The sequence below is a fragment of the Oreochromis niloticus genome, linkage group LG3 (genome assembly GCF_001858045.2).
Source record: "Oreochromis niloticus isolate F11D_XX linkage group LG3, O_niloticus_UMD_NMBU, whole genome shotgun sequence".
Lineage (NCBI taxonomy): Eukaryota > Metazoa > Chordata > Actinopteri > Cichliformes > Cichlidae > Oreochromis > Oreochromis niloticus.
This window is the reverse complement of record NC_031967.2, coordinates 38,471,969-38,484,980: the sequence shown is the minus strand read 5'-3', so window position 1 is coordinate 38,484,980 and position 13,012 is coordinate 38,471,969. Positions and strand designations below refer to the sequence as shown.

The window sequence follows — 13,012 nt, the reverse complement described above, 5'->3', positions numbered from 1 at the left end:
CCTGAGAAACAGCAGATACAGCAGCTAAATTAATTATAGGCCATTACTTTTGTATCGTTTATTGCATTTATGGAGGGAGTGATGTATGCTGGGTAATGGCACAGCTAGCGACACGGTGACTTTATTCACCCGCTTCGGCTGTTATCAGTCCATACAATGGGCGTTATTAGCACAAATCAGGCCCATAGATATGGGCCATCTCCACCTGCTAGATTGTTCAGAAGGTTGTTATCATCCATCCAGATGGAGGATCAGTAACAGGAGCGTGGAAGACTCCAGAATCCACTCTGGCTGGAATCCGGTGGATACAGCAGTGTTACAGGTAAGACCATTTAAACGGACAGCATTTATAGAATGACTATTAAAAGTCAGCGAGTGTCAATAATGTTAATGTGGTTATGTTAGTAATACAGCGAGTGCTAATATAACAGCTTTAAGATGCATTTGTAGATATTATTACGTGTTTTACCGTCTTTATGGTGCTAGCTTAAAGTTACGGTGTAAACGTTAGCTTATATTGTAGTAAAGCTGTTACTGTTTAAACGATGTTAGCACAGAAATATTAGCTTCTGTCATGACTGATGAAGTTACTAGTTAATAAAGTTTCCAGTAAAGTGATTAATCGCAGCCACAGATTGACAGTAAATATCTCGATTAGTTTCAATGCATCTGTAATAAATATGTGCACGTTTCAGTGCTTCGTTTAAACTGTATGATACTTATACTGACCCAGGGTCAGTGTAAATACAATCCTAGCTGTGTGAACAAAGCCTGGCTCCTTTAATCCTGCAGGACAAACCTCAGGATGCAGGTTATTATTACTCTTTCCTGCTGGCACACCTGTCACACCTGAGAGTCAGCTAGAAACTTACAGTGACGTGGACATCATGCAAAGACTGCCAGACTCTGTAATACTGTAAATGATCAGTGACTCAGGTTAACACTAAACTTTAAACAGTCCCTCTGTGTCTCTGTGTGTGCTGAACATCTGGAATCAGATTGAGTCAGGCTGCATCAGCTGAATCTGTTATTTGTAAATATCAATATTTTTTATTCAGGTGTGGGGATAATGTATGTAAGACTGCAGTGAAGCGATGTACCAGATTAATCCCTGGCCAAAGGTATCGTACTTAAATCAGACTACTGATCCAGCCACATCAGCCTTTTGTGAGGTCTGTTTAAAGTAGACTTAAAATGAACTGCAGGTTCCTGAGAGGTGGACTGTCAGCACAGAAACACATGTTCATACATACAGCTGCAGCAAGCTTACATTAATTTTAAATAGATTTGTTACTCTGATGTCTGTCTCTCTGTTAGTCCTCTGACAGACTGGTACCTGTCCAGGTGTGCTCTACCTATATCTACTGGGACAGGCTCTAATAGAAAGTTTCTATTATTCTCATTTAAGGTATTTAAGTGCTTATGCATATGCTTAGTTGTGACACTGTTATAGACTGTTCAGTGAAAGTTTCTAAAACTAGATGAACTTACTTCAGCGTCAGCAGTTTGAGAAAACAACTCCCTTTACAGGTGCTGATAAGGCCAACGGCACAAAACAGCATAACCATTGATCTGTTAGGTTTCATAGCGAGACACGTGAAGTGTGGTATGATCAGTTTGTAACTTCCTCCCTCTTCCTTGGAATGCATAAAGGAGTAGGAGCACCAGTTCTGTGGAAGAGCTGACATGACTGAACTGTGATGTTTGATGTGTGTTGGCTCTCCTGCACGCAGTAATAAATAGCTTGATCACAGCTCTTTCTGTGTTGCAGACTTTATTTACAAACTTCCACGACACCCCCACCCCCACCCCCACCCTCCCACTGTGAACATGAATTGAATATTCAGAAGACATTTGTTTAAATAGTTCTAAAAATCTGAGCTGTTGGTGTGGTAATAATATTAGAGCTGGCAATCTTTCTTACTGAATCTCTACTCTGAGTCATGTTACCTGAGATTAATTCTATGTTTACCTGACAGCCTGGAGAAATGTGCTGTGTGAAGGATGTAAATCAAATCAGATCTTAACTGCTTACATTTAAGGAGCCTGGTCATATTTAATTGTAATATGAACCAATGATTTTCTGATTGCTGATTCTAAGAGAGTCTTTGTGGAAATCCTGTTTGGCTTTTTGTCATTTTAATTCTCTTTTCCGTTTGCCAGAACAGTTCTCCACAGTCGCTGTCCACATGGGTCAGTGGGACCAAGCAGCACTCTGCTAATGTGAGACTCTGACCAGCAACATCCAGCAAGACCCAAGCAGCGTTTTCTATCTCCCAGCTGGAGTTTTTTGTTTGTCTGTGACTGGAGAGTCAGATTTTTGTTGAGCTTCACACTTGCAGAGGTAAGTCAGTTTGCAGAGATCCCTCCCACCCTGGCTTTCATGTGGCAGATTTCATATCTGAAACAGTAACATTTCAGTGACTGATGCTTGTTGTCCTCAGTCTTTTTGCAGGATCAGAAAACAAAACCAGGAGGCCTGTAAATGTTTCTTCTCCAATTGGATGATGATAAGACTGTGACACGGGATGCCACCTTTAGTCTTGTGATGAAGCAAAGCTCAGGAAGAAGTGTGATTAAATGGTACCCACATGTGTGCTGCTGAGAAGGATGTACAGGGGCACCTGCAGCCAAATCCAAGCCTCCTCAGGTTAGTTGTAGTTGCAGAATGCTTTAGGACTGAGACAGCTGAGGCATCAAATGTTTGATTAAATGGATGAAAAAGAGAAGTTTCTTCCCTATAATTATCACTTTTTAAAATCTGTAGCAACTTCAAGTCTGTCAGCGTGCTGAGGTCACAGAAACAAGAAAAGCAGCTTCAGACTTCAGAGTGTTGTTTACAGTTTTCTGTCATCATGATCTCCCCTGAAGTTTATCAAGCAGTAAGTCCACAGTACTGTAATGATGATTCTGACTTTGGTCACAGTTGCATAATATTTTAATAATATACAATTATTTCTTGTAATTCATATTTTTTCTGTTAATCAAAAATTTACTTTGTGAAATTTGTATTTGAGAATGAAGAATGTGACAACATATTTTTGTTCAATATTTAATTTCTTTCAGTTGCAATTGTTAAATTATACATATATATATATATTTCTAATTTAGGAAACTAATTAATCAAAAATATATATACATATATCTGTATTAGTTTTAATAAATTAATTTGACACCTGTATTGAAAATACCATATTGTATTCATACAGAATCAGTTTGGTATCATTGTTTGTCTGTTCACTCATTGCTGAAACTAAGAGCTAGTTTGATCTGTTTAGATCTAAAGCAGGGGTCCCCAATCCCAGTCCACGAGGGCCGGTGTCCTGCAGGTGTTAGATGTGTCCTTGATCCAACACAGCTGATTTAAATGGATAAATTACCTTCTCAACATGTCTTGAAGTTCTCCAGAGGCCTGGTAATGAACTAATCATGTGATTCAGGTGTGTTGACCCAGGGTGAGATCTAAAACCTGCAGGGACACCGGCCCTCGTGGACTGGGATTGGGGACCCCTGATCTAAAGTATCCAAAGTTGAGCTCTAATGTTTCTTCACCCTTGTGTGTGTGATATGTGACTTCCTACATGCTGACAGAGCAGAGCGGCAGTTTGTGCTCACAGATGGTGACGGTGTGGAGAGACGGTGGTGTTTCCTCAGAAGAACTAGCAGAGTCACAAAGGGCACGAGTCCATCTCACCACCTTGACTTGCTGACTGATGCTCGTCTGCACTGCACAGAGGAAATCAACTGACCGAGGTTTGTCCAGTGACGTGTTATGAAATGTATATTTGTTTTATGCTTACAGATATGTTTTTCTTGACAGAGGCGCTGCAGAGGTTAGACAAAGAAAATATGTGCTTTACATTTTACTGTGATTTACTGGGATATTTGTTGCCTGATGTTTAGCAGGAATGGAGAAATGGAATCAAAGGGAGATATTTTTGATGTTTTTGTAATGATGTAAGTAAATCTCCAGTTTCTGAGTGAGGGAGAGAGGAGTCATCATCCAGGTAAAGTGACGTGGATCAGTGGATACACTTGTCTCTCCTTTAAAGAAGATACTCTTAGAGAGAGACGATCCGAGTCATCCCTAAATGTTAGTGCTTTCAAATACACAAACATTTTTAAAGGACAAAATCGAACATCCAACTTTGACTGTAACACAATTAAATCTTTGCATGTGTGTTTTCAAACTCTCAGATGGACAGGATATCAGTCTTGGACTGTCTAACCTGCCGGAGCAGCACTGAATGATCACCACACATGATCAGTTCCTGCAACATTCAGCAGCTCTGCTTTTGGTAAGTAGAGTTACCTAACTACAGTAACTCTAAACACATGCCATCCATTTCTAACGGCCTGGTTACTTCCTGTCAGTTATTTTAGAAACCATGTGGTCACCTGACCTAATACTGTTTCTTCTTCTTCCCCTTAATGTTGAAGTGTCAAATGTCAAACAGCTGGAGAGGAAACTACACCAGTGTACTGGGATGTTTCACCAACACGTGCCAGACGCTGTTCCTTCATGGTGACATCACCAGAGACGGCCCGCCCACCTCAGGACCTCGCCATTGATCATGATGATTATAATGATGACAGCGAGCGGAACTAAGACTGTAAAAATCCACGACCAGAATGTTTAGATGCTTTCTAATTATTAATGAATACTGAGAGCCTCTTTCTGTGTTTTGTCTGTTTTGTTTTGTTTTGTGTTTTACCTCATTTGTTACTAACAAAGTTCACCAAACTCACACAGTTTACATTCTGTATGTTTCCATCTTTACCAGCCACACTCTTAACTGCAATTAAGCAAATAATCCTTAGAAATCGTCGTTTTTCTCTTTTGTAATTTTGTAATTCAGTGAATATACTGCACTGCTTCCTTTTATTGCGTCTCACATTGCTTTAAGTTTTTCAGTGTTCAGTTATTTTTTACTGTTGTTTGAATTCTCTGTATGTTTGACCCTGTAGACTGTTTGATGGACTGCTTGTCTTCCTGTTTGTAGCCGCCGCCTGTTTTTGACTAAAGATTTGGATTTGTGACTTTAACACAGCCTCTGCGTGTCCTCCCTTTGTGTCCTCTTCCTCTGTGAATGTGTTGCATGTGTCACAGATTCATTTATTAACAGCTTTCCCACAGTCAGTTGCATCAGCATTCATTCACAGCACATTGCAGAAGGATTCAGATTAATACAGTGATCTTATAGTCAGAATGATCCTGACAGACTGCCACTGTAAATTATCTTTCATCAGGTCAATTTTAAAGTTCAGTATTTCAAAGCAGGCGTTATGAAGAATCATACTGGCATTAGGACTGGAACAATATGTACTTACAAAGTCAAAGTTTTTTAATTATGCTAGAATATTGGAAGACAATCAGCTTTTAGTGTTTTCTGCATATTAATTATACTGAAATAGAGATGGTGACCCTAACTGTACAGAAGCACTAAACAACTGACAATCTAACAAACATTATTGGCCTGAGCCGTCATGCACAGTGAGTCTGATGCTGTGCTGTGAGAGTCTGACAAGCATGTTTCTGGTCAGTTTGGAAGAAATAACATCACAATGTTGATCTTTTTTTAATATTCCTTCTCTTTTACAACATAAACTGTGATCAAAGCTACTTATGTTCACAGCATGTAATAATACTGACAGTCCAGTGCATTGTGGTCTGTTGAGCTAGGGTTAGGGTTAGCAATTCAGACATGTAATCAATATTACTCTTGCTGGAACAAATGTCTAGGAATTTGTATTATAATTCATGAAATATTCAAATTCAGTATCAGTCATTTTATATTATAACCATGTATCCACCCAGGCTCATGGTGGGGCAGGGCTCTGTCCTGGGATGCTTGAGTACAAGGTAATGTACACCCTGACCAGGTATCCAGTCTGTCACAGTTGTTTTCAATATTTGGTTCTAAACTATGAGTGAAAACAAAAATATAACTAGGATTCTTGCGTATGATGGATGAAGTCTGTCTTTGACTGTATTGTCCAGCTGATCCATCAAACCCCCAGCAGGTGAACCTTATTCATGACATGGTAACAATGTCAAAAATTAAACAGCAACAGTCTAAATGTAAAGTGCATTCTAAACTCCTCTTCAATAAATTATATGCAAAGAGTCATTCAGGACTGTAAAACGTGAACTACAGAACCCAGAGTCTTCATCATTAAATCTCTGGTTGCTTCATTTTTCTATCCTATCTCAGATACTTTAAAGGTTTTAGTAAAGTTGCATTCTCATAGTGAGGCAAAGTGCTTTATGTGTGTGTGTGCGTGTCATGAACGGCTGTAAAAGCCCTTTAATTACAGAACAAAGCGGGGTTTGAGTTCGAGTTACGGCAGACTGGCGCTACTTCTAAACGGAACGCAGCCTTCCTACGGCGGACAGCTAACAACAGGAATCGGACGCGGTCCACCCGAGGCCACAGCAACCACCATAGCAACAGCCTAGCATGACTTTAAAACACATTCTTTATCCATAACTATCAAAAACGTGAAATGATTTGTAAAGTGTGAAAGTGTTACAGCTGCAGAGAGCTATGGCGGTATCTTTGGAAGCTGTTTACATAGCGAATAATATACGATGTAACCATGGAGACAGTCACGTGAGCTAGCGGTGCATGTTTACTACAGTGAATAAGGTGATTGTGTGCACAGCGTCCACACGCTGCACAGGGTAAAGACATTACTTCAATATTGTTTTATATTTATGTATATTTGCCTTCTGTTGACCATCACCTCAGGTTCACCATTACAGTTTCAGCATACAAATGTCTAAATATGAACACATTCAAAAAAATCATGTCTCAGAAATAAGCACAGCTGTTCATGTTTGTCATTATAGTTTTATTTGTAAGAAAATTGTGAACTTGATATTGTGTATCAAATCAAAGAACATTTGACAAGTCTGAGTCATTCCTTTGTCCTGTGAGAGCTGGAATAAATATATATCCTGACAGTTACAGTTGAAACAGTAGAGACAGGTAGAAATGGGATCGGACTAATCTTTGCTTAGTCAGATACGTCCTGTGTTCAGTCCATCATATTAAAAAACAAACAATAACACGATCCGTGTGATTTTGCATCCATTTCCAAATCGTAGTCAAGCAGCCCAGTCTCATACATAGGTAACAGAAATGTCTCTAATGTAGACGTGTACAGTGTAGTGTAAGCATTAAAAGATCATAAAGGAAACACTAACATTTATGTGAAACTAATTGTAATAAAAAATGAACAGGTGCTTCATAGATTTAAAATAAAGAATCTGAAAACAACACTTTTTTGGTCTAAGTGGTCAAAGTAGAAAACAGAACTGATGTTCAAGAACAAACCGTAGCTGCTCTAATATTACACATCTCCATTGTTGTGGTGAACAGACATGTTGCTTTTAAAACCACATGCAGTGTGTGACCATGACTGTCCACTGAGACCATGAACGCCACTTCGCTGAAGTCTTCTTCTTCTTCTTCTTGCCATCAGAATGGAAGCAGACAGAGCACGAGCTGCTTTGATCTACTGAAAGGAAAAAGCAGAACATCTGAGCTGAAACCATTAAGATAGAAACAATCGTTCAATGCAGTGTCTCAGGTAGCTTAGCCTGTTACAACTGTTGATACAAGCTCAGTACAGTTAACACAGTGTCGGGGAACTCCAGTGTGGGAACTAGTGGCTTTAGGTTTGTAGTCATTTAACTTTCATGCATTCATTCATTTAATTCAGGAGGAAGAAATGTCAGGTTGGTGCAGGCTGGTTACATGCATTTGGTCCCATGCTGTCTTTAACCAAATGACTTGGTTCACTTTATGGCTGGGCTGTATGTGGGGTTATATCATGTTATTTGGGCAGGAGTACCTGTCCCCTGTTAGGCTTAGAAGGTTTCTCCATAAGCAGAGCTTCTAACTGTTATAGCTTTTAGCACATCTGTAGCTGTGCAGGCTGACAGGTTTTTGGTGGCTCTTTTTACCCCACACTGGTTGTGAGTGTGTAAATAGCCCCACTAGTTCTTTTGGGTTGCAGTTAACTTGGGAGGAAGGGGGGGGGTCTGCCAGGACTAGATGAATAAAAATGATCTGGGATACATAAATTTCATAAAGCATACATATATCTCTACCAATTAAACCTGGCCCGAGGGCTGCCATTTTTTACATTCAGTTATTTCTCTTAGAAATGTTGGATCTAAATAATGAATGTGTTACAGTCAAACTGACACTGGTCAGTGTAAATGGCTCATTGGGACACAGAAACCTTTAAATTAAATACCATCACCTGATATCGAGTGTCAAACAATATCAAAGCTGTAAAAGCTGTTTACAGTCAGAATTTATAAAAACTATGATTGTAAATAAATTCAAACTAGTGAGCTTTTCTCTTCGTGCTGAATATCAACACTGTGACTTCTTAGACTGTAAGCTTTACTTCAGCACAGTTGTAGAAGCCGTCACTCCAAATGTCTTTTGATAACAAGAAAAAAATACCTTTTCAGTCCACGGCCTGAAGTTCTTCTCCAAACATCTTCTGCCATCAGCTTTGTCTGCTGGTTTGAAGACAATAGACCACAAAAAAGATGATTTAGTCGCTTTGTCTGCAACATGCAGCTCGAATGTGTCGTGCAACGATGTTGAATAGCCGTCGTTATCCCTCTGCTGTGTCTGAATGAAATCCCGATTCCAGATGTTCAGCACACACAGAGACACAGAGGGACTGTTTAAAGTTTAGTGTTAACCTGAGTCACTGATCATTTACAGTATTACAGAGTCTGGCAGTCTTTGCATGATGTCCACGTCACTGTAAGTTTCTAGCTGACTCTCAGGTGTGACAGGTGTGCCAGCAGGAAAGAGTAATAATAACCTGCATCCTGAGGTTTGTCCTGCAGGATTAAAGGAGCCAGGCTTTGTTCACACAGCTAGGATTGTATTTTACACTGACCCTGGGTCAGTATAAGTATCATACAGTTTAAACGAAGCACTGAAACGTGCACATATTTATTACAGATGCATTGAAGCTAATCGAGATATTTACTGTCAATCTGTGGCTGCGATTAATCACTTTACTGGAAACTTTATTAACTAGTAACTTCATCAGTCATGACAGAAGCTAATATTTCTGTGCTAACATCGTTTAAACAGTAACAGCTTTACTACAATATAAGCTAACGTTTACACCGTAACTTTAAGCTAGCACCATAAAGACGGTAAAACACGTAATAATATCTACAAATGCATCTTAAAGCTGTTATATTAGCACTCGCTGTATTACTAACATAAGCACATTAACATTATTGACACTCGCTGACTTTTAATAGTCATTCTATAAATGCTGTCCGTTTAAATGGTCTTACCTGTAACACTGCTGTATCCACCGGATTCCAGCCAGAGTGGATTCTGGAGTCTTCCACGCTCCTGTTACTGATCCTCCATCTGGATGGATGAGAACAAGCTTCTGAACAATCTAGCAGGTGGAGATGGCCCATATCTATGGGACTGATTTCTGCTAATAACGCCCATTGTATGGACTGATAACAGCCGAAGCGGGTGAATAAAGTCACCGTGTCGCTAGCTGTGCCATTACCCAGCATACACCTCTCCCTCCATAAATGCAATAAACGATACAAAAGTAATGGCCTATAATTAATTTATCTGCTGTATCTGCTGTTTCTCAGGTAGTTGTTTACATTATATAATATATTCTGTTCAGTATACGTCACTACAATGTGATTTCGGAAATATATAAATATACGAACAACAGGCTCTTGCGCGGAAATCTCTTGTCGTCAATAAACAACGATTAGGGAGCTCTATAGTATTCAATAGGAGGACCCTGCACGTCAATTCTCGACGCGAGGGGGGTACCCTGCGCGTCCATAAGTGAAGCAGAGGGAGCCTGACCATGCGTCACACATTTGACGAGTTGGGAGTGAGAACGTGTTGCCCAGACCACAGACTCATACTCATAATAGAAATCAGAGCTTTATGAAAAAAATAGAAAGAAAGTTGTGTTTTCAAAATTGGAGTTCAAGTTATTTTTACTTCCAATAGTGTTAAGATACACTATTAAAAAAAAATCCTAGAAAAACAGTAACATTCCGGCAGCTGGGGCGCCAAAATAATACCAGAAAATAACAGAAAATAACTTCATCATAAAAATACGGTTATTTTCAGTAATGACAATACAGTTTGTTGCCCTAATTTTACATTGGATTTTGCCTTTTTCAAGTGCTTTTAAACATTAAATTAGGAAAAATTTAATGTGATCAAACAATGAAATTACCTATAAACAAGGTCAATGAATGTGGCAATATGAATAATAATACTTAAATGTCCAGAAATATACAGTTAACAGTTGGTTTAAATAATAATGGATTGCATGCCCTGGGACAGACTGACAGAGGCGAGGCTGCCATATCGCACCATCGGCCCCTCACCAGTAGGCAGTAGGTGAAGTGTCTTGACCAAGGACACAACGACCGAGAGTGTCCGAGCCGGGGCTCGAACCGGCAACCTACTGATTACAAGGCGAACTGCCAACTCTTGAGCCACAATTGCCCTAAATAGCAATAATAGTAATAATTATTTGATGTTAAAAAAGTTTATAAGAATCATTTCATATATTTTTCCATAGCATTACATTTGAATTTAACAGTTCAATCTTTCAAATAACGGACAAATATTTGTAACATGATGATACATTTGTAAATGTATTTTAACATTCTAAATATGCATATGTACAGACAGATACATTGAAAAAACAAGAAAATTATGTTTTATTACATTACAGTGATTTTACGTTAATTTACATTTGAAATGTGAAATCACAGACTATTTATGTAAATTTAATGATAATCTAGAAGAACAGAACAAAACTGTAAAATACACAGTAAAATACTTTTATATTAGGACTTTTTCTTACAGTGTACTACACAGGTCATGAATAAGATTTTTTTAAATGTTCATTCTAAGTGGGCTAAAGCAGTTAATTAAAAGTAGTCTAACATAAATGTAAATGCTGTAATTTGATTATTTTAATAAACTATGTAACTTGGATGGATTCGATGCCGGCGTGACCACAGTGCACACGTCTGCTGTTGCTCACAGTGGTCCAAGGGATCGCTCAGGGAGTTTGTGTGTTCGCTCAGACACATGAAAAAGTAGAGGGAACATTGGTCCCCACTGATGATCGTCATCGATAAACCTATCAAATGATCTGTAATTAGTTGAGCCGGTTGCTTGCGCTGTGTCCATCTTTTATTTACAGTCTGTGCTCTGACCCTAACCCTTGCTCCTCCAACTCTTCCAGGTCAGAACACCCCCACTGTCCCGATCCACCTCCCGGGAACTGGCCGCTTCATCCCTCCCCAGGAGTGCAAGCTCAAGTTCCTCTTTAAGAGTAACCCTGCCCACCGGCTGTCCTGGGGACCATCTGGTGCTGCCCTGCAAGCTCTGGGTCTGGGCGAGGGAGGAGGAGGAGGAGGAAGTGATGGTGGTGAGCAGAATGAGAACGGGGGACAATGACCACCACTTCAGCAACGGTGGCAACGGTGGTCACCAGGGGCGACCAAGACAGAGGAGGGGGTTTTTACCCTGGGCCAGGGGGGGAGAGAGGAGGAGGAGGCAGAGGAGGAGGAAGCAGAGACAGGGACAGGGACAGAGACAGAGACGGAGGCTTCCATTATAATCAACGCCAGCACCATCAGTACCACCACCACCATCCCTACTACAACCCCCACAATGCACCATTCCAGCCTGGACCTCACCCTCACCCCCATTACCACAGCCTGCTGCGGTCAGGGGTCCTTTAAAGAACCTTTAAAGATAAAGGATGTCAGTTAGCAGGGTGGTGTTTCTGTGTTTGATGAGCGTTCTTTTTTAGCTTTTAGTGCTACCAGGTGAAGAGTAGGTGAAATTGTGAGCTTAGCCTAGCCTACGCTGCATTCAAGTTCCATGGGAATTACAGATTGTACAGCCTTTTAAACTCACTTCAAACTGATGATTAGGAATTTAATCAGAAACAGTAAACTTGTATTTACATCTTCTCCCATGTGATTTGAATGCAGCATCGCTGAGTGCTACAAACCAAAGAAAGCAGCTGTGTGGCACTTGCTAGTCAGGGTAAAAGCATCAGTGCAGGAACAATAAGTGCCAACGGGGTATTTGCAAAAACAGGAAAATCAAAAAGGAAGAAGTTGAGGGCGAGAACGGCGAGTGTAAATGGGCCCCTGAGGAAGAAGGGGTGCAGAGAGGAAGTGGAGTAGGTGCTGTACTTGTCTTACCTGTCAGATGTTTGTTTTTAAGAGCTGTGTTTGTATATTTGAAGTGTTAAATCTGATTTTTAAACACGTGAAATGTCCTGACAGTCAGTTCACCGTCTCTGGCAATCGTGGGAAATGCAAGTGATACGTAACACATGATGATTTGGCAAGGTGGGAGTTGATGTCGGAGCTCAGAGACATAATCATGAAGGGATGGATTAGTTTATGTAGGGCTAGATAAACAAGGAATTCTGGGAGATCTATTGAAAAGGAGAAGGTTTTGAGGGAGAGAAGAAGCTGATATACAGTAAGCTTTTTGTTTTTGAAGAAGTAACAGACACTACAGCATGTCAGGTGTGATACAAGATTCCTGCTGTAAGGATGTGACACTTTTTACTTTGTCCAATTCAAGAAGGATGGGAAAATTCACTGCTGCCTTCCTGCCATGTAGGGATCCTGGAAATTGTGGCCTCCACCTGTTTCAGGTTGCTTTTAATTTCTTCTCTTTTTCAAACATGACATTTACACACACGTATTTTTGCTGGTGTTGTGTTCACTTCACATCTTTAAGATAGAAAACAAATTTCCAGATTCCTGCGTCCTGATGACGATGACGATAACTATGATGAAAACGAAAGAAGTGATTGCAATTGGCCTGAGAAGCATGATGTCAGCAGAATCTCTGGAATTGACCAATCACAGGACAATCTCTAAAGCTGCTTCCACTGCCGGGCCTGATGGGGCTAGATAAGCAAGGAA

General features: G+C 40.1%; 2 long non-coding RNA genes across 7 annotated transcripts; both read left to right on the top strand.

Moving 5' to 3' along the window:
- Nucleotides 1-257: 257 nt before the first annotated feature.
- Nucleotides 258-2,483, top strand: LOC109196758 (uncharacterized). Its single transcript, XR_002058123.2, has 3 exons — nt 258-322; nt 2,164-2,344; nt 2,445-2,483. It is a non-coding gene; the product is annotated as an uncharacterized LOC109196758 (long non-coding RNA).
- LOC109196757 (uncharacterized) lies at nt 2,482-5,158 on the top strand. 6 transcript variants are annotated; one of them, XR_003215304.1, is made up of 6 exons: nt 2,482-2,650; nt 2,768-2,882; nt 3,592-3,753; nt 3,907-4,093; nt 4,198-4,298; nt 4,441-5,158. It is a non-coding gene; the product is annotated as an uncharacterized LOC109196757 (long non-coding RNA). The 6 variants fall into 6 exon arrangements; XR_002058122.2 differs by lacking the exon at nt 2,768-2,882 and having other exon boundaries at nt 3,974-4,093; XR_003215305.1 differs by lacking the exon at nt 2,768-2,882 and having other exon boundaries at nt 4,458-5,158.
- The last annotated feature ends 7,854 nt before the right edge of the window (nt 5,159-13,012 follow it).